Raw genomic sequence first — 21,873 nt, 5'->3', positions numbered from 1 at the left:
TTATTCAAAGATATTGTAATGAGGGGCTGAATTACTGTTAAAATGATCCATTTTTAAATTCTTATAGTGAAGAATTCTTTGTTTCCCTGACACAAAAGGGGGAATAACCAACAAACAGTATCAGATTCAGCTATTGTCTATTGGTTATTAGCTATTGGCTATCAGCTATATTTTTATTTCAACATTGGTAGAATTTGAAGACCAGTGCATCCCTAATATTTTAAACAAAGACATGTAAATAACCAATAAGAATTGTGCGTTGAACTAGATATTGAGAAAGCAAAAGATATTGCAGGGAAGATGTTTTTTGTGACCGTCTTTAGTTGACAATAAAGACAGATTCAATGTCGCCCAATACCCACAATCCTCACTTTAGAAAAGATGCACTAGACTACACATGATAATGTAAAACTCTGCAGTTGTACATTCAAAATCTATTGAAAATGCACCTTCACCTCCATTGTCAGTGGATCTCTGGGAAATGCATTATGCATCAAATGTCTACAATGGGAGCAGCGGGTCTATAGTATACACTGGGAAGTAAACTGTGTTAATCTCATGGCTTATTTACTGACAGACTCTTTCCTTGGCCTGGGCTTTGAACTCCTTTTTTATGTGTCTCACAAAACCAGGACACACTGTGGATACAGACTTCAAATGGAAAATATTGCAGTAATGGGGGCTTCTTGATCATTCTGTGAATCCAGGTTGTCAGTGAATGATAAGACAGAATTTAATTACCTTGGATATAATTAAGTCCATGAACAACACATATTAGTAAATGTCAAATTTCCTGCATGACTAGACCTAAATTATTCATTTTCCAAAACATCTTGAATATGTTCATTATCACCTACATTTTAATATAATTATAATATAATGATGCAATATCAATCAGCTGTAAGACTTGTTTGATTATAAATTATCTTTTCTATCCTTACTATTGAAATATGCATTGTATGGAGTAATATATCGTTAATGTATCTGTCTGTCTTCTCGTAGCGCTTACATTTACATAGAATTATACCTGCAATGACGCCACAAACATAATAATTATAATACAAAAAAGTTTTAATTTTTAAACTTAGGTAAAACAAAGTAAATCCAGGCAACTGCAAGAGGTTTAACAAGGAACCATTTATTATAAAGAGACCTTTTCTAACATCCTGACCTTTAGCCCACATTCAAAGAAGTGTAGGTTAATTAAACATCACTAAAATAATCTATGCTTTTTTTGTGTTGTCTAACTCATACACAATTCTCATTCGTTTGGCCTGCTGCATGCTTCAGTAAGAACCATTTGTTTCTGATTAATGGCATCCAGACACTCAATACTTCTGAGACTCAAAGCACAACACACAAGGCTGAAGACACTCTTTCATCCAATTAGACTCCAAATACTGTTTGGCATTTTCTTGGCCTTACATGACAGACTCTCAGGTACTCATACTTGATTTATTGCGGACTACAATATATCGTATTGTGGCTCGCAAGGACTCTGTACATGGGTTACGAACTCGGACATGGGATATATGCGTTAACATGACAGCCCTTGCGGTCCAGTGAAGCACGACTCGTTGTCTCTAGATGTAAAATCCCCTGTGAGCACCTTTGTGGCTTTGGAGATAGTTTAATGGGCTACAATCGGAATTCATCCTTTATTCTTTGTCCTCAGGTGTTGCCAAGGCTGATTCAATACACTGACCACCAGAGGCACCAATCATAGAAGCACCAGGTAGGACTGTTTATATAATATATTGAATCTCAAATGCAGATTTTAAAGTAAATACACTGAAGGTGGGATTCATTTTTTAAACATTTATGTACATCATAAGCACAAGCTAGTCACCTTTTGGTGAAAATTGCTGTTTTAAAAAATAACAGGTCATTTGTGAAATGTGTGTCTGATGAGGTTTTAAAAAGGGGTTGGTGGGGGGTCTGAGTCTGTAAATGAGGTCAGTTTTTGTCTGCTCACGTGGTAGGCGTTATGATAATGTTGTGGCTCAAAGTGATGTGTCAAGAGTGGGACTGTTTAGTATGCTGATCAGGTTGTTTTTATTTAGCGTATTTCCCTCTAACACTGCTTATACTGAGTTACATTATGATACGTTTGAGCTCTATTCAGTTAAAATGACTACTGGGCGAACACACTTATAACATTCTAATGACGTGTTCCCTGCAATGCAAAAAGTAGTTTTTGGTGAGAAACTTAAATAAATACAGATGGAGAAATTTGTTAATATATCATAGATATTTTAGAGGGATTTAGGATCTATTATATATATAGTGAAGTGGCTTCTAGCAGTCATTTTTATAAAGATAGTTTTCATGTGAAAGGTTATATTAAATGTTGTTTCATGAATGTTTACTATTAAATTTAGGTTTATTTAAAGGTAGTTTAATGAAAAACTGAATGACTTAAATAAGATTTCCAAAGGTATAATTAATACAAAACCAAAGTAAAGCGTCATATCTTAGATCTGTCTTTTAATTGACCAAACAACGGTTGCAATGAAAAAAACAACAACAACAACAAAAAAAAACTCATCCATTTTACAAGCTACAACATACTTGGGTTCAGTTTTGGGCCCAGCTCTGTACTTTCTGCTGTTTTTTTCTTTTCTTTTTAACTGTCCTTATCTGATGTCCCCCTTACATTATTTTTATAGCAGTAACATTACATTTACTAGAGGGGGTTTCTCTCTATATGCTCATGCTGGTATTGATTGGAAATCCACATTTCAAAACTGATATGTAAAATAATTTCTTCCTGTGCATGCCCCCAGATTCCCCTTGAGGGTTTGCATCTTCATCACCTGTTTCATCTTGAATTTGCACCTCCCGGTACATGCTGCAAGATACTAGTAGTTTGGAAGCATGGCTCATTTGACTGGTACTGAATTAATGAACTGGATCGTTTTAACTACAGGATGCATTGATTTCATCAATTTAATTTAATGTGCAATGTAAAAACACCCACAATGTTGCTCTGGTGTTGCATGAACTCTGATACAATGAGGCATTTATTTTTATCATTAAAACACAGATTGTAGATGTCTTTTACACAGGTTCTGTGTAGTTTTCTGACTTCACGTATCAGATCACCGCTGGTACTGATTGCCAATTGTTTGTAAGTCAAATCGGCTAATACCTACTGTTTTATGCTACCATGCCAGCAATAGCAGGTCTAAGTTGGACATAAAGTTTTTTGGTTGTCCATACCATTCTTGTGAACATGATATCTTACGAACACACTCAACGAAAGTCTTCAAATTTGGCACAAAAGTCCACTTCGACTAAATGATGAACTGACTGCATTTTGGTGGACAAAGGTCAATGTGATCTAGCTTGTCTCATTTTCTTGAATGCTTTATCTGAAGAGCACCTTGAGGGAAGAGACCAGCATGCCATCCAACAACAACGTCCACATGTTGCAGCAATTTATAGAGGAATTATTATGATAGTCAGATCATGTGATTTAGGCAGCGGGGTTAGTTCACAGTGTGTGACAAAACCTTTATAACTGTAAGAGCAAAACTCCCACTTTAAGACCCTGTCTGGATATTTTTAGCCGCATTGGAGGAGGTGTGTGTGTCTCCAACCAGGGACCTTTCGGTCTCGAGATGCTGACAGCGTGTGGAGCATGGCTTATGACTGGGGCTGCAGTATCCAGCGACCCTGAGTGTTCCTCTGCTGTCAGGTCTGCAGCTCTGCCTCCAGGCTGTCTACAGAGTCTTAATGTGCGATGAAGCTTTACTGTGCACACCTGCTAAAACATGGTGCACAGGTCACCAATTTGTGCTCTTTGCCACTTTTGTTTTGCCCTTACTATCACATCCATTTAGGGCTCTTCACCCGGGGCCAGATGTGTATTACCCTGTATCCACTCCTGCTTTCTTTCAGTAATGAGCACTATATGCTCTTTTATCTGTAGTGCTTTTCATAGATGAAAGAGATCAGGAGTCCTCAAAACAGACTTACGGAGCATAAAGAAATTGGCCCCTTCTGTCAGCAAGAAAAGGAAGGTGAGTGTCACTTTATTCACAACAATTTGTTACAGAAAATGCCAAATTTTTCCACCAGACAGAATAGCTAGTTAATGAGATCCATCAGAATTATGAAGAGGTTTTACTGCACATCACAATGCAAAACACTGGCATAATGTTAATACCTTGGCTAGAGAACAAGGCTTCATAGCCCTTGTAATTGAAATTTCTTGTGACAGCATTTGCTGGGTCACTGCATTGTCTTCCATCACTGGGCAAATTAAAATGTGAGTAGGCAGAGGGAACTTTGTCATAAATACACAGAACACTTTCCCACCAAAATCAGAGAAAAAAGGCCTGAGCAAAACAAGTGGATAGTGACATTTAAAGGACAGAAATCTCAGCAACTTACTGACCTGAGAAATTGGTGTTGACCATAAACTCTCCAAAATAAATACTGATTGATTCTGTAGAACCACTGACATTACAGACTGTGTGACTTCAAGTCCCTAAAAAGGCTCCAACCGTGTTGAAAGCTATTTTTACTGTCAGAGGAATGCTGAGCTAAGAGGAGATTATTTTGGATGCTCTCTGGCACCAGTATATATGCACTAGTCTCCTACTAAGTGCGAATGTCCGCGGGCAATCTCTCCATCTGGCAGTACATTGCAAGCCAGACTGTCCCAGTCACTGCCCTGTCCCTCTCTCTCTCCACGCCGCAACCCAGAGACATGCTCAGGACAACAACTTGCCTCTTATCCAGCAACCCCACCACCACCCCAGTCTCAGCACCGTCCTCTGTCCCTTGGGTCCTCCAGGCTCTTTGATAGTCTCACAGGCGACATATGTGAGTCTGATTAGCATATGGCTGTGGGGTTACCACATTCCAGAGCCCACAGCAGGACATGGTCGAAAAGGCTGCAGGGAGGAGTGTAATTGATTCTGAGCACTCTGTCCCTACAGCATGGAGGTGACAAAGGACCCGAAAATAGCTCATATATCTTTAATGCATTTGAATTAGACTTCAGCTGCAGTATCATTACAAAAAGAGCTTCAATACAGTGTTTGTATGTTTTGTTAAATTTTTACAATATACATTTTTTACATATTTGACCCAGTTTATTTGGACTGAATTGGTTTGGCTTGTCAAACTCTTCTTGTTGACTTTTTTCTTTGGAATCTTTGCCAAGTTTAAGCTATTTGTTAGATAAAGTTGATGATTGATGAAAGATGTAAATTTATAACAACAAAACAATGAAAAGTCAATTTTAACAACCATCCAAATATAGCTGTGATTTTTAACAATGCAAATATGTATGACGACCTGCACTGCAATCTAATCAAAACTGCAAATGTGAAGATTGGGGCACAGCATGTCTGCAGGGCAGTGTGATTATTCATTCACTCTGCATCTTTAGTTTGTGGATTCTATTATATGTAGAAAAATAAAGTGAAAACCTTTAACATGTAAAACTCTATAGGTATGCGGAGTGTGAATAAATTAATATATAATGTGAGAGAGACATGTAAGAGAACAAATTGTCCTCACAGCTTTTGTAAATGTTCAGCAATGCATGACTCAAGGATCTAAAGATGCATTCATGAATTTCTAAATAGGTTGCTGGGATTTAATGCAGTTAGATTTTTTTCCTGTGATAATTTTTTTTGAAGAGGCACCATATTGACATATTACCAAGTTAAATAGAAAAGTAGACAAAAGAAAAGCACATAAAGACCTACCATCAATACAAAGGCCTACATTTGAAGTAAAAGAGCACTTAAAACGGTTACAAATATTTGATAAACAATAATAAAAGATAATGTAAAAAACCAAACACCTGTATATACAGTATATATAATAGAGTTTGATTTGGGGATTTTTGGGGATGTGGTTTCTGCTATAGACAAAATTTTGTTTTCTTTGACATGCTGGGCGTTCAGACAGAAACAGCTCTTTAAAAAAAATACAAAAGAGGCTGTGTTGTCCAGGTACCATGAGACAATGAAATATAATCTAGAAAGTCCAGTTTGAGTTACAGTCCATGAATTTAAAGGCTTATTGCTAAAAGCACCACACAGCAGTTAGTAATACTATGAGACAGTATTTTACTATTCGGGAACGTTATCTCAGCATTGAAATGTATTCTCTGTTGCAACCATCACATGCAAACAGTGGAAATACACAATTTAAATAAAAAAGGCATCTCTTGAACATCTTTGCTTGCACTTATTTGGCCAAGAGAGTTTCTGTTTTGTTTTATTTCAGGTGAAATGTTTATGATTGAGGGGATGAAAGCTAAGAGATCTGTGTTCGCTTTGCCTACAGCCCAAATCAACCCTGCTTTCACCAAAAAATGACCATATAGGTCAACTGTGCAAGTAGCATTTTGTTTTGGAGCAGAATTACATGCATTTCATAATGTTACGGACATGTTAAAACCACAATCCAGAACAGTAACATGTCATCTTTGGGCCTGTCCTACAAGTCATTTTGAGAGTCAGTGGTCGTGTAGGTAGAAGAGGGCTTTACCCAAATCCTACACAGTGGACATTAAACAGTGTACTGACAGTCAATTTAATGTTTGGGTGTTTTTTTTTTTAACCTTATTGCAATCTTTCTACGAAAGCAAACTGTAGTTCTCACAGTTCTAAAATAAAAAACCTCAGTAGATACAGAACTATTATATCTAGGACTTTATCCTGGAACAAAACTGGAGTGGCTCTTAAAATAGTACTTAGTGAGGCAATAATGATCTTTTAATTTTTCTTGGCTGATAAAATAAATCAGTGATGGGCATCAAATCTAATATTTAACTTCTAAAGGCCACAGATTGCATCTCTAGACAGGTTTTTGCCAGCACTTATCTTTGTCAAATGCCACCTTAGATTCGTGTTAGCAGCCTTCTTTCTCATGGTCTTAACTTCTTAATCCTGGTAGAAGAAAACTCAGAATCGTTTTGTCAGATGATGTCCCAAAACTTACTGAGTGCGAGTAAAAGGTCACAGCAAGAGCAGCAAAGCTTTTTTTCTGTGCCATATTCTGTCACGATTCTCTCTAGGCTATATTCAGTATAGTCTATTTATGCAGCAGCGATTTGCAGGGGCTTACAGTAAGGTTAACTCTTACTATGAATTCAATAGAAATACCTCTGCAGCCTCTGTTCTGCACTGTGCTGTTCTTTGCACATATTTTTGTGCAGAAATGTATGTGAAAAAAGTAACATGCTACAAGTTACATACATACAAAAACAAACTGTGTAAATGTAACACAAGGAACCAACACAACGCTGATCTAAGTCACTTTCAAGTATCAAATGTGACATTCATTTCACAATGAGAGGTGTTTTTAGCATCCTCTGATATTACATTAATAACAGCAACCTTGCTCATTTACACAGAAAATTGGATTGATTATGTGGATTATGTTATGTGCTCATTGTCGGACCGAATTGCACCAGTATGTCGCTCCTCATCAAATATGTCGCATGAGGACTTTTATTGCAAAGCTGACATCGTCAAAGCAATGTGCCTTTATCTCTTGGGAGGCTTACAGGGCCAGGGCATGATTGTCTCCCTGAATTAATGGCCCTCTGTTGGAGTGAAAACTAGAACAGCGGCATAATTAAAATCCACTCTATATTCTGCTATGGTTCCCTTGCTTTACCAGGTGAGCTATGCCCTGCCATCCATTGCCCTGGGTGTCTTTGCACTGCTTGGGTGGGTTTCAGTTCAAATCAAGTGGAATCAAACTGTATGGCTAAAACAGAATGCTTTAGTAAAATGTGAGAAAAGGTCATGGACGAGGTAGATCAAAAGAGAATGGCAAATTAAAAATAAATATTGTACTGTTTAAAGTAGAAGTCCTCAGAACTCAACAGGCAACCATCTTTTTGTTTGCGTCTGCACTTTGAATCATCTGCTTTGGAGGTTTGAAGTGCTTTGGCCTTTTTGTCCATCAACATTATTCGAGGTAATATACGCATGATGTGTACTCTGCCTCTGCTTCTGCTTCTGCCCTGTCTCTGAAGCCCAAGTTTGAGATCCCAGTTTAATTATTCATTAAAACTTCAGTCAATCATCCAGGGTTGTTGTCAGACATCTCATAAAAAGCCCAACAACTGGCATTCAGCAGAGCACAACAAAGGCAAAAATCAATATTCCAATATTGTCAAAGGACATAGCAGCAATGTTTACCCATCATTTTGTCGACACTTGCAGCAGCAGTATGGGCATCATATCTCTAGTCTGTGTCTATACTTTTTTTATGTTCTTGATCTGATGTGCCTTCAAACCTATGGATATATTATCTGAAGTTATAATATTTGCCCCTTGCGCTCGTTAATGCCACTGCACTAGTATTTCTGGATTAAAAGGGAACCTAACAGCTGTGTTTCAGCAGAACATGCCACTGCAATGTGGATACCCTTGCATCAAACAGTTGAAGCTCAACTCCTCAAAGACATGATCGCTGTTGTGGGGAGAGGTGAGCATGTAATGTCCCCAACCACTCTTCAAACCCTGAGCCTCAAAGGCACAGGTGATTAAACAGGTCAAAGTCTTTAATTACCTGGGAATAGAGATAGGCTGCCCTTTGTCTTTCCCCCAAAATGCTGACACAGTGCGAAGGAGCCCCAGCACGGCCTGTTAGTAGAGAGATTTAAAGCTCCAATTCATGATTGGTGTACAGAGCCTCTTCTCGCCCCAACTGTCAGTTACCAGATGGTGCATATTTCAGCACATGCAGTCCACCTGGTCCAAGCTGAGTTGCAGACCAGTGTTAGGAAAACATTTAACACACTCAAGGTACTAGACTAACTTTTCACATTGGTTGCATTAATGCACATAATTTAGGTGCACCCATAATTTTTCCTCATACCTTTTGGAACTGCAGAAATACCTTTAAACCTCTATCTTTGTCAGTTCCCAGGCACATTGGTAATTCCTTAACTAGGAGTGAGATGGTACACAGAATTCAGGGTTCAGTTTATACCCTGTTTTAGGGGTCACAGTTCGGTGTGAGTTTAGTAGAGTAACAAAAAAATCAGTTGCATAAGGATCCTATTATTTTCATTTATTTTTAACAGAAAGTGCTGCAGGTTTCAACACCACACAAAATTCTCTTTCAGGGGACTGAGAGCATTTTGCCCACTGGCAACTTTGATAAACTATATTCTTTACCAAAATAAGAAGCATCTCAAAATATCGTGCATTACACTATACAAACCCTGAACAAAATTTCCCCAAAGGCAGCGGGTCACAATAGGCTAAAAAACTAAATTGCATCTCTTATGATATGAAATTGAAAATACTAGATAAATAGAACGACAAAACATTTGCATTAGGAGGAGTGTCACATTAGTTCCACCTTGGCTATATGCACATGTAAATGCCAGCAGCTTCAGGAATTGTTTCATCCTGTTGTATTTTTCATCTAAAGGCAGCTTGAAAGCAGCAGGGATAAGGAATTCGGCATTATTTTGTCTTTTCCTCGTCCTGGTGATCGGCACATCCTGGTGATGCTGTTGAATGTGCCTCAGCATGTGTTTCCGCTCACATCGTCTTCAACACTTAAGCAACGCCAACACTCCGTCCTTGTCTCATATGCAACTTTCTGACTGCTGGGGTTGTAGCTGACTGGAAGCCAACAGATGGGTCGTCGAGCTCCAGGTTTCATTTGTGCACATCTTTATGTGATTGACTCGCACCCTATGGCTTGGTGTTCTAATTTAAGCTGTTAAGCACATAGACCTATGGATAAAAGTTACTGGGTGGAGCTTGTAAATTTTGGTTATGTAATACTTAAGTGTAATAAAAGGCAGGTACATGGGTGCAATCAATGAGAATAATTAGGAGCTCTAAATTTGATTCTGTAATTTATCCTGCTACAACTTTTCTTTCTTTGAAGGCAAAGCAAAACGCTTCCAGGTCATCAGCCATGTGAGTAAAATACCATAACTAGCACTAAACTATGTTGTTCAATGTCTGTGAGAGGAAAAAAAAAAAAGCAATTCTCGCCACACAGGGCTTCTGTCAGTTATTTACAGCACTCCCATTGGGCCACAGTTGTTGCCAGGACAAACACAGACTCATTACGGATTTTAATCCAAAACTCAGACTGCTGTCGGTATCACAAACAGTCAAGAAGATATTTGCATGTCAAAATTACTGTTTGTCTTATGTGTTTGGACCCCTTGGCTGTCTTTTATTTGTTTAGTGTAGTGGCACTGCCAAAGACAGAGATCTGTAATGCTGTGATGAATGACGCCATTTTCTGAATGTCAAGTTGTTAGCTTTTAAAAATGTATGTTCAGGGCCATGTCAGGGTCATGTATAACTCTACTTTCTACTCAAAGACCAACATCTGTTGCGCACTTCTGCACAAGAGTTTTGAGTCGGACATGCTTCATATGTTTTTAAGGTCTCAAACATAATTGTTGATTATAATATTTTATGATGTTGCCTTTAGAATTATCTGCAGAAAGATTTTTACACATTTGATTGTTACTGTTTGGGCAACGTTTTATGGCCAGAATTTCTATTGAAAATACCAAAGCCTGTCACGTATAATGAAATCATTGCACGTGCGTCAAATAACAGGTTATACTGATGACACGCCTATGTATTTATCAGTTTCATTTTCTATTTAAGTAGACCAAAGGCCACATCATTTAGCATACTTCCTTTGCTGTGTGAGTACCTTTGGTCACCCTGCATGGTTTACTTCAGGTGGATGCCTTTGCTCCCATGGCTTTTGCACACGTTCCACCCCTTCTGGCAGGGCGTTAGGTCATTAGGACTAGATGGCAGCGTTGCAGAAAAAGGAAGCCCCCAAACTGCCATTCTCCCTCGATAACAGGCTTTCTCTTCCTCCCTCGCGCTCATCCTTTCCGTCTCTATCTCTCTCTCCCAGACCATCCACTCCCTCCTCTCCACCTCTCTTACGCTTCATCTCCTCCTTCCACCTCTGTCCCTGACTCTCTTTGTGTCTCTGTCTATTTTTCTTCCTTTCTCTCTCTCTCCCTGTCATCGGCTGTATGTTTCGTTGCTGGATCATGTCCAATACCCACCTAGACACCCCTATGGACCAAAGGCTCTCGCTCCCTTTCCACTAATGACCTTGCTCGTTGTGGCTAGACAGTGGTGGTTGTGGTACTGCTGATACCAAAGAAGAGGGCCCAATGGCTCTGAAGGAATAAATGATTCATTTCCTCCTTTTCCTACTGGGTGAATGAGTGATGTCCCCATGGGGCGCTGTGTAGATAATGGTTTAGAATTGACATAATTTGTTATGTATAACTTACGTGTTTGATAAAATGAGCGAGATGCAGCTTTAAACATGAATGTATTAATTTCGCACTTGAGTGTAAAGAGAGAGACATCAGACATGGACACATATGGTGCGATAATGAGACAAGGATTAAGAACTTGGAATAAATGGCATGTGAAAACACATGAATGAAGATTAAATCTGTTATGCATGAATGATTTATCCAGTTCTGACTGATCACAAATGACCACTTTATTCGTTTTGGATTTTGTACGAACAGGGACATGCTAATGTCCGAGGCATCCATCCATCCATCCTTCCATTTGCTATTCTGCTTATCAATGTGAGGTCCACAAGGGACTTAAGCCTGTCCTTGTGCACACTGGGTAAGAGACAGACCCTAAATAGGTCATGAGTCTGAACTAACAAATACAGATAGACAACCACATACACACATTGCATACTCGAGCTTTCGACATTATCACGCATTTCTCAGTATTAGATTATGTTTGCTCAGTTATCATTCAAGTGTAAATGATCAACTTTTTTATGATTTTGAGAACCTCCAAGACTCCTCATTGGGCCCGGGTGTTTAAATATAATAAACAAATGATACCAGTGCCCTTGGTATCATTACTTTTGATAACATTACCAAAAGAATACTTCATTTGATAGATTATTCATTTTGGAAGACTTTATGTGAACAAAGGCATTTATTTGCGTAAAATGGCACTGTACTTTCGAATGATTTGGTGGCATCTTGGGACACTTCAACTTTGTCAAGTTTTTGTCGTTTACCTTTACCACCACAGACTGTATAAGTTGTAGTTGCTGTGGTAGTGAGCCAATCACATGCCAAAATAAATCAAAAAACACTTTTAGTGACTGGCTGCAAGCCAAACCATACAAATAGCCCCTTTTCTGTATCTGGGTTTAGAAAGAGGTCAAATGTACTTATACATCCCCACCTAGTTCTTCATCATGCTAACATCGAAAAAATGCAAATCACATGAACCTGTAGCACAAGGAGATGCTTTCTAACTAGATTAATTACAGTTATTTCCTCTTTGCATCAAAAAGACTGTGCTCCTGATAAATTGCACATACATTAGAGGTGTGTAAAGACCGATAAACGCGTCCTGATGTTGATGAATCATTGCTCCTTGACTAAACTGGCTCTGTGAGGTTTAGATGAAAGTGATTCCTTGGCTGAATGCAAAGAAATGCACGTGGCACTCCCACCAACAACATCCCATCATAACTAATCCTTGCTGTAAAGGAGATTAGAAAACTGGCACCGCACTGTCTTCATAGTTACACTCTCAAATCAACTATATGGGTGAAAAAAAAGCAGAGTGTGTTGAAGTGTGGAGTTATTTTCACTGAGAAACAACTGCAAGGTCGAGTGCTGTCAAAACATTATGTTAGGCAGAGATTTAGCTAGAGCACTCTGGATCTGGTGTACCAGTATCAAAGGTCTTCTAAACGATGACTGTACCCCTGCTCTGATCCATCACCATAATGCTAATCAGGCTTGTCCCCATGGCAAGAGGCAGCGCCAAGCCACATCACTTGAAAAGCCTCATTTGCGCCAGCAAACCATTTAGGCTCAATTCCCTATGAATTATGGCTTGGTTTATGAATTCTCAGTTCTTTCGGCTTTTAGATGATTTGAAAATCCATGAGGAATTTAACAGTTGCACAAATGCTGCGCAGACATTTGTCTTGTTGATAAAATTCGGACTGAGGTCTGATGGGGAGACATTGCCAGTAATATTCAGCTAATATCAGTGACATGCACAGGGAGCCTGTGTTCCATGCCAGCAGCATGCAAACAATTTATCTCTCTTACGCTGTGCATGACATCTCTTTTGGGTAAGCAGTAATTTATACCACAGGCGATGACAGGCAGAAAAATACCTCACATGTATTCAAAGGTGATACGAGAGGGGCTTGTCTAAACGTCCCTGTCCTCCATCTGTCTCCATTGGCCTTTCGATACGCACACTTGAATCTCTACATCCGAGGCTCTCTGCCACCAGCATCCTGTGGATGGCCCTATAGGCAGACAGGGAGAGAGCACTTCACTTCCTCCCACACTCATCTGCAGATTTGAGTGGTGGGATGTGGCCAGGGGAACGCATGGTGGGACAGATCATTTAGAAGTAATGTATCACAGGAAAGTAATCACTTAGACTCACAGGAAAGCAATTTTGTGCCGCTCAGGTGATACAGCTTCTTTGTGCTGATACTGGTTAATTTGATGTCATTTGTAGAGAAATCAGTAATCTGTTAAACAATAAAATGCAAAAATGTTCAGTCTCAAAGTAATAATGGATAAGATAACAGAAATATATATGCTCTACTTGTGTCAAGTGAGACAAATTAGAGGAAAAAGGCTGAACACATGAGCACGTAGCAAGAAGGTAGATGTCTTATAAAGGGCATAGGGAGTCACTGAGGGGTTTAATGAGCATGGAAATGATATTAATCATATGCTATGGCAGTGGCACTCATCAGATCACAAGCCATTTGAAGCACTCTGGGAACGTTTTGAAGAGATATGTTAGCGCTCTATACTACCATCATTAAAGCATCAAATAACATGGAATTACAGTATGCCTTGGAAGAATGTTGTTCCATTCCTTGTGGTGAGCCATCGCATGTCTGCAGCCAAATTAAACCATATTTATTTTTCTTCAATAGTACAAGTGTTACATACAACAGACAAAAGCCTTCTTGCACAGCATCACTTCATGGGTGCAGTAGAAGTTACAAGGAACTGTAGCAAATGTACAAATCTGGCAGGCAAAATGTGTTAATATTGCTTTCTTTTTGGAAGCTTTGACATATGTCATTGCTGGCACATACAAGAGTGGTAGGGCTGCACGATATTCTAAAAAATAAATAAATTTAAAAAATGACTGTGCAATTTTTTTCTTCAATACATATTGCAATTTTGACAAAATACAGGGATTTTCATCAGATGACTTAAAAAAGGTCTGTTTGGCAATAATCATTCTAGAATAATTTGTGTAATTTTGTAAGGGAGTGAATCAACATAGATCATAAAATAAAAATAAAATAAAATAAAATAAAATAAAAAAAATAAAATAAAATAAAAAATAAAATAAAATAAAAAAAAAAAAAAAAATAAGGAGGTGCTTTAATCCTTTGTAACCTGAGCAAAATTGTCTTGATTTCTTTCAAAAATATGGAAAAAAGTCAATGAATGGGACAAAAACCGAAAAAAAAACCCCTCATTTTAAATGTATAGCTTAATTAATCATAAATATCTTGTCACCTTTTTTTTTTTTTTTTAGCAATTTGTAGGACATTTTATGCTAAGTTGCTGATTGCCTTTTTTTCGGTTTTTGAAAGAAACTGAGTTTCATAAGTTTGAAGACTTTTGAAAGGCATCTGAATGCTGTTCAAGAGAACTGATATTGATCCAGGTTTTAAGAGGTTAATACACTGGTTGACTCACTATGTCACCATTGTATTCATATAATACTTTTCCAACAGTCCAGGCAAAAGTCAATACTCTAACACGTCATATGAATCACGCCTGTTGCTTACTCTGAAACAGGGGGCTCCCTTATGTTGCTCCCCTCTTGTTCTTTGCTCATTTTCTGGTTCTGGTTGACTGCTAGCTGGTGTGCTTTGGTTGTTTATCAGACATACATCTGTAGATTAACATTATTGTTAATGTTACCTCTCAAGCCTTGTGGCTCTGGACCATAGTCAGCGGACCTCTGGTTTATTTGGGCTAACTCAATTAGCTTTAGTCTGGTTTGTAGCTTGTAACTAGTGAATGCCGTCAGCTTTTATAGGAAAAGCTTTAATGACTAAAGCCCCTCTCGGTGGTTAGAGTTACAGAGATGGTAGTTTAGGTAAAGGAATGGGCAAAAACATATCTATAGAGACACAGTATTTGATCAACACCGGCAGCGCTGCCCTGAAGAATCCTTTATACACACACACACACACACACACACACACACACACAGAAGAGTCTCAGTCTTTCCTTTTGTATCGAGCAGCAAAAAGTTTTAGCATGACATGTTTGAGTTAATTTGCCTTACTTTACATTTCATGTCCTGCAATGTGCCTATTGCGCTGACATAGATGGTGTAAGTTGCCCTTAAAGAGGAATACTGCAGTGATGAAATGTTGTACAATATAAAATTAGTGGACTTAAAAGACAAAGACTAAGAAACAGAAACTGGTGCAGTAGGAGCCAAAATACCCTTACTTTTAGTCACCTGTAAGTGTCAAGCCCTAAAAACGGCCGATCCTACATTTTCCATAATGCAACTCAATAGTGTTTCTTCCTTTGACTCTTCCTGCCCTGTGAACGCCTTTCATAGTTCACATCCCCGGTTTGTAACAGAGTCTCAAACTGAATGCGAGACAACCTTGATGATATTATTGAGGTTATTCTCTCACAGTTTCCAAGGATCCTTTCAGAGGCAGCGACGACACTATACAACTGGTTTTATGTACTGCGCAGTACTTCCTGTTACGAGTAAACCAATCTTTGTCTGTACAATCGGTGCCCCATTAAATTATCGGTGGCCGTGAGTTCAGTTTGCCCATCTCCACAGGAGATATGGCGACAAAACAACACTGAATAAATAAATTAAGACAACAACAAACTGGAACTGCTAAAACTAACAAACTATGACAACACAGCATTAATCCAGAGCCCCAGGCATGTCTGATGTAGGCCTCCCCTCCCTGTAGAAATGGGCTTTGGCTGTGTGGGAGAAAAACTGGCTCAATTGTCAGAGAGGCTAAGTGCTAAGGCAACACTGTTAGCCTTGGGATGGAGAGGGAGAGGGGGGGGGGGGGGGGGGGGGGGGGGGGGTCACATGCTATTTCCTGTGGGAGCCTGTTCTTTCTCTTGTGTTTGGCTGAGTGTGTGTGTGTGTACATGTGTGCAAATGGAAATACACTCGAAGGTCTCACACAAAGTAAGAAAGGGGGCAATCATTCTTGCTTGTACAGAGCAGCACTGCAGCTGGAGTGCTACAGAGCTGTTTGATTTTAACATGCTTTTGCACTGCGGATTGTTGTTCATCTTGATTTTGTCGCTATGGTTGGTTGATTCTTGCTTGGCCAAACAATCCTTGGTGTGTATTCACTCTAAGGATTGTGTAGGTGTTTTGAGTGAGAGCATTCACTAAATGGGATACGCTATATATGTATTATACACTGGAGATTTTTCAAAGATGTGCAGTTTTTCTAAATACCTGAACAATGTTGTTTTGAACAAAGATTTGGCTCACACATTAAATCTGTTTTTCAATTGTGTCAAGCATAGGCACAGGCTGAGACAATTTACAATCCTATTTTGAATATTTTCACATGAACTGTATTAAAATCAGCAAATGTAGGAATAAAGGACAGTGCTGTTTTTGCACAACTTGTATTTTAATACACTTATCCTTAAATCCATATTTGTTTGAGTGTTGCTTGAGCACACTGTTTCTAACAGTGTGTTCTCTCTGCTATTTTTAAGAACACAATTTAAAAAGCAGTGTTGTTTTCATGACCTCCATGGTATTTTAGACCTTGACACAAAGCACAAAAATATGAAAGCCTACAACACATAATGGCAGTTTAACCATCAGGACAGGTAGCTTGCACGCAACTGCTTTAAACTGCACGCAGCAACAGCAAAGTGCAACAAAGCCACAATTGGACAAGGCTTCACCTCCTATTGCGGTTAGCAGGGAAACAAGAACATGGCGATACGACAGGTATCTTTGTTCATCTCAGGGTTGACAATAGAGCTGCCTGCAAATGTGACAGTCTAGTCAGTTAACATTCAAATTCAAGTCCACATGTCCTTGCCTGTATGGAACAAAGGGAACAGAGCATGTTACGGTTAATCTGATGGGCAGCATATAGGTGACCCAGCATACTGTAGTTTTAAGGAATAATAGTGTATAAAATGTTTTATACAACAATCAGTTCCGACCAAACAATTTGATTGGTCGAGAGGCATTGCATGAGAGATGATATAGGAGTACAACATCACTGGGACTGTTAACTTTTAACTCTGCATGTATCACTCTGCGTCACAGCTGTTCAAAATCTGTTAATTAGTGTAAGAGTGAAAGTGGGATATATATTTAGAGTAAGCATCGGTTCAAACAGCTAGTTGGCGCTGTTCACGTAGCTGTCAGTTGGTCAGGTTGAGGGAGGAGAGAAGAAGAGAGAGGGAGAGAGAGGAGTGTGGGGCGAGCAAAATATGGCAATGACTGCAGACATTTCATGACATACTTTCAATACCAATTACAGTAATATGGACCTGTGAGGTTATGTAGGAATGAGTCCTAAATCTTGGAAACTTGGGAGTTAGCATTTTAGCTCTCAAGGTTCACTTGTCTCAAAGTCAGTGGGTTTTTGGTTAGATGCCTGAAATACATTATGTGATTAACACCAGTATGTTTTGTTCTGTGACATAAAGTACGCTAATACGTAAATTCTGAAGCTTTTATGTGTCTGAAAGAAAGCGGTTGCTAAAAAGTGGCTACATGAGACTACAGATTTTCAACATGCTGAACACGGCTTTACAGCCTCGTTGTGGTGGGGATGATGAAGTCATGTGACTGTGGTGAAGTTCATTTGTAGCCAAACGCTGGCTTTAGCTCCTTTTTTTTTTTTTTTTTTTGAGGAGGCGGTTGCATTTATTCTCAAAAAATTATAAAAGTGGTGATTATTTGTTTATCTTGCTAAACAAAACATGTATCACAAACTTTTGTTTGCCAGAGAGCTTATTTTCCAGAGTAATCCAAAATCCAATGGAAAAATCCCATTGGGTTTTAACAAGGGGAAATAAAACCTTCAGGTTTCAGGTTTCTTTTTCTGAGACAAGATGACATCAAATGGTCATCTGCTCCAGGCACACTCCTGCAAATGTTTGCATTTCATAGCCCACATTGCTACATGTAACTACATGCTTATGTCAGGGAAATATGTTCTTGATTGCTGATGTTAATTTTAGCTCAGACTTCCGAATTTTTTGCCATTGTAAAATGGTTAAGAAACTTTTACTGGTGATTTTTCATGGTGAAAAGGTCCGCTCTACTCTGTTACAGATAATTCCCCAGCTACGATTATAGTGCAGAGAGCCTAAATTTATAATAATAAATGGTTTCTATTCATTCCAATGCAGTTTCTCACCAGGCATATATGCCAAAAAAAGTTTGGGGCTTTAGGCTTACTTCCACAATATCTGGCTCACTTAATATGTGAAGTACTGTTTCTCCCACAGGCCCCAACCAGTTCCAGCTTGGCTCATAGATTTTACATTGTAATGACATCGCAGAATTTTAAATTGCTTTTCTTGGCTCCAGGAAAATTTTACAAATATAAAACCTCAATGGATCAAAAATTTCTAATAGAAACAATTATGACTGACCTGTTTGCAGTTTGACGTGTCCTGTCAACAGTTTCACAGACGTCTCTTTCACAATGGTGGTCTCTGGGGGAAATGGTTTTTAGGCCTGTCGCAAACTGGCTCAGTGAATGTGACAAGGAGGGAGTACACACAAGAGATTTCGTAAAAGCAATTACAATTTATAGTAAACTAAGACATACAAAAACAAACAAAACAAACCAAAACCAACAATTCAGGGTGGACGTCTGCTGGAGGAAGAGAGAGAACGAGCCAACACCTGGGCCAGCTTTTATAGCTGGGAAGACCCAGGTGAGTGTAATCAAGCTAACGACTCTCCCATGTCTGCAAGCTGCCTGATGATTGTATTTAAACATACAAACCCACAAAAACAAATACACTGGGACACATGCAATGGTGAAATAAAAGCGCCACAACAGAGCTCAAGCTCCCCAGCCTTATCTAACTGGTCACACTTATTAGCTAATTAATCTCAACCCTAGTCTTCGGACAGATACTGGTGGTGGGTACTTATGCACTGATTCCACTGGAACCTTAAAGGCAACCAGAAACTGGCGACTCCCAGGAAACCAGGGAAATGCTCCCAAGACAAAGTCTTCACCCACGTTCTCTGCCACACTGAGTGAAAACAACAAACTGGTCAGTCTCCTGTTGAGATCAACCACTTCAGCCTACAAAGGGGACGCACGGCTCCTTCAAACTAACATGGCTTATTTTCACCAGTTACATATACCACAGATTCCACACAAATTGGCTTGCAAACTGTACAAAGTGTTGACAAATACCGCTCCCTTCCAACAATCACAAAAATTAACTACATAAAGTGACATCCTTGTGTAAAATTCCCACAAATCTCAGTCATGATGCCAACACCACGGGCACTTTAATCTGTAGTCCTGAAAAGTAACCTCAATTTAGCATTCACAAACCACAAGAGTCAAAAACCAGATCAGTCAAACGTAACATTAAGGCTAGATATAGTCTGACCAAATGGATCTGCTCCCGGACGAGCCCCCATTTGTTAGAAACTGGCTCTGTGAATGTGACAAGGAGAGGGTCCAAACAAGAGATTTAGCAAAAACAATTATCATTTATTTAAACAATACATAAAAAACCATTAACAAACCAAACCACCCAAATCAAAACCAACAGTTTGGGGTGGATGTCTGCTGGAGGAAGGGAGAGAACAAGTCAACACCTGGGCCAGCTTTCATCGCTGGGAAGGCCCAGGTGAGTGTAATCAAGCTAAATCCTCCCATGTCTGCAAGCTGCCTGATGAGGCTGGCCATGTCAGCCTCCAAGACAGTTGGAGGGGCGTAGCAGGCCAGTTTTTTGTTTTTTTTTCTCGCTACAACACCACATTTGTTTTTTCGGGAGAGGGATTTAAAGAGACAGCGACTAAAATAGAGTGTCTAAGGCAAAGGTGCAGATGGTCCAGCACAGACAGTATGAATAAAATAGTGTAGGCGTATAAAAGTATGCAAACATGTCCCAATAGAAACCCAATATGAAAGGATGAACCTGAAAATGTGCATAAAAGCTCCCCTGTAAACGGAAAAAGTCACATACTACTGTATCAGAGCACAAGCAGTAACATGTAAATGGACATTTGGTTTTAATGAGGTATGTGGGGCTTTTCTGTCATTCTTTCTTAAGTAATTAATGTGCTAAAGGAAGGAAGTGTAACTATTACATTACTCTGGAGCTGTAGCACTGAGCTTTTCTTGTATTCCCACTTTCTATGTCCTTTCCTTAATCGGCTTCTTTAAAGCAGCGTACACATGGTTGGACTCCAAAAGGCGTACAGCCCTGCAGCTCAACCTGCATCACTATCTCTTTGCTTCATTGTTTCACAGTCTGTGGAGTATATCCCACTCTATACACACTATATAATATAAGGTAAATGCATACGGGCTCAAGCAATAGGTGCTCTTCACATTCAGTTTTTAGTAACTATGGCAACACGGCATTTGCTGCTTCCTTTTATAAAAGAGTGACCAAGGCTTAGTCTAATGAAACTGTATTTTCTTCATTATTCCAACATCACAGAAAATCTGACTATCAGTGCTTGAAGGCAAGGATCAGTTTGAAGATGGGATGAGCTGCTGTCTTAGCTGTCACAGTTTGTCCTTTTCTGCCAGATATTGTGCACACTCTACGCACACTGCTGTAACACAGTACCATTACAGGCACATAATGAATACTATTAAGACTTAATACGTACTGTTTGATCTCTTGTTAATGTACAGAATCATTTTTGATGGCTTCAGATGCAGTGTCTGCCAGTTCAGCCAGCCTGTCACAGTTACTGTACATCACTGAAGGACTAAAGGGGGCACACTGATTGGCTGCATGTCAAAGGAGAAACAGCACCCACTCACCACAGCAGTACAATCACTGACATAGTGTATGAATGGGAAGCCAGTGAGGGATCATGACCTTTTTTTGAACACTGGTGACTCTTTCTTGTTGGTATCCCTGTTGTATCTCTCTGTCTCCTTCTGTTGACACTGTATCCAGGCCAAAGTAAGCAGGAGCAAAGACTGTAGTCCACTGGTAATTTTCCATGTCTAGTCTTTATTCAGTGTCTAATGTTATGCCATATAATTAAAGACACTTTCTTATTATATAATTGTATCTTTGAATTTAAATTTATAATAGCAGTACAATAGAAATCATGTTAGTATTGGAATATAATCATATAGAAGAAAACAATCATAACCTAATGTCTTTCATCCACACAGCAGCAGTTTGTAGACTACAGACTGGTGGAGCAGTGATCAAACCTGCACACAAAAGATGCTCAACAGAAACTAATACAGTCAGAATTTTCCTTATAAACTTTTTCAATTCACGAAGCTGCCATTTTTTTTAAAGTTAGATTTCAAGTCAAATGATTCTCCAGACCTTATAGCTAAAATGTGGCTCTTCTAATATCCTGTATCACAACTCCTGTTATGTGTCTGCATAAGAACCACTGCAGTCCAAATCAAGAGCCTTAAAGACATTATGAGGATTGGGCAATATGCTCAATAACCCAACTTATGATGAACTGTGAGTGGTACTGGCTGGTGGTGGGCAGGTAGGTTGGTAGGCAGATGTGCCGTTATTGTGCATATATTGATACTAACCCTTATATGAATAAAAAATGGGGCACATTCAAACCAGCCGTGTTGTTTGGTTGAACTAAA

This window comes from Plectropomus leopardus, chromosome 11 (assembly GCF_008729295.1).
Source record: "Plectropomus leopardus isolate mb chromosome 11, YSFRI_Pleo_2.0, whole genome shotgun sequence".
Taxonomy (NCBI): Eukaryota; Metazoa; Chordata; class Actinopteri; order Perciformes; family Serranidae; genus Plectropomus; species Plectropomus leopardus.
Note: the sequence above shows the minus strand (reverse complement) of the source record.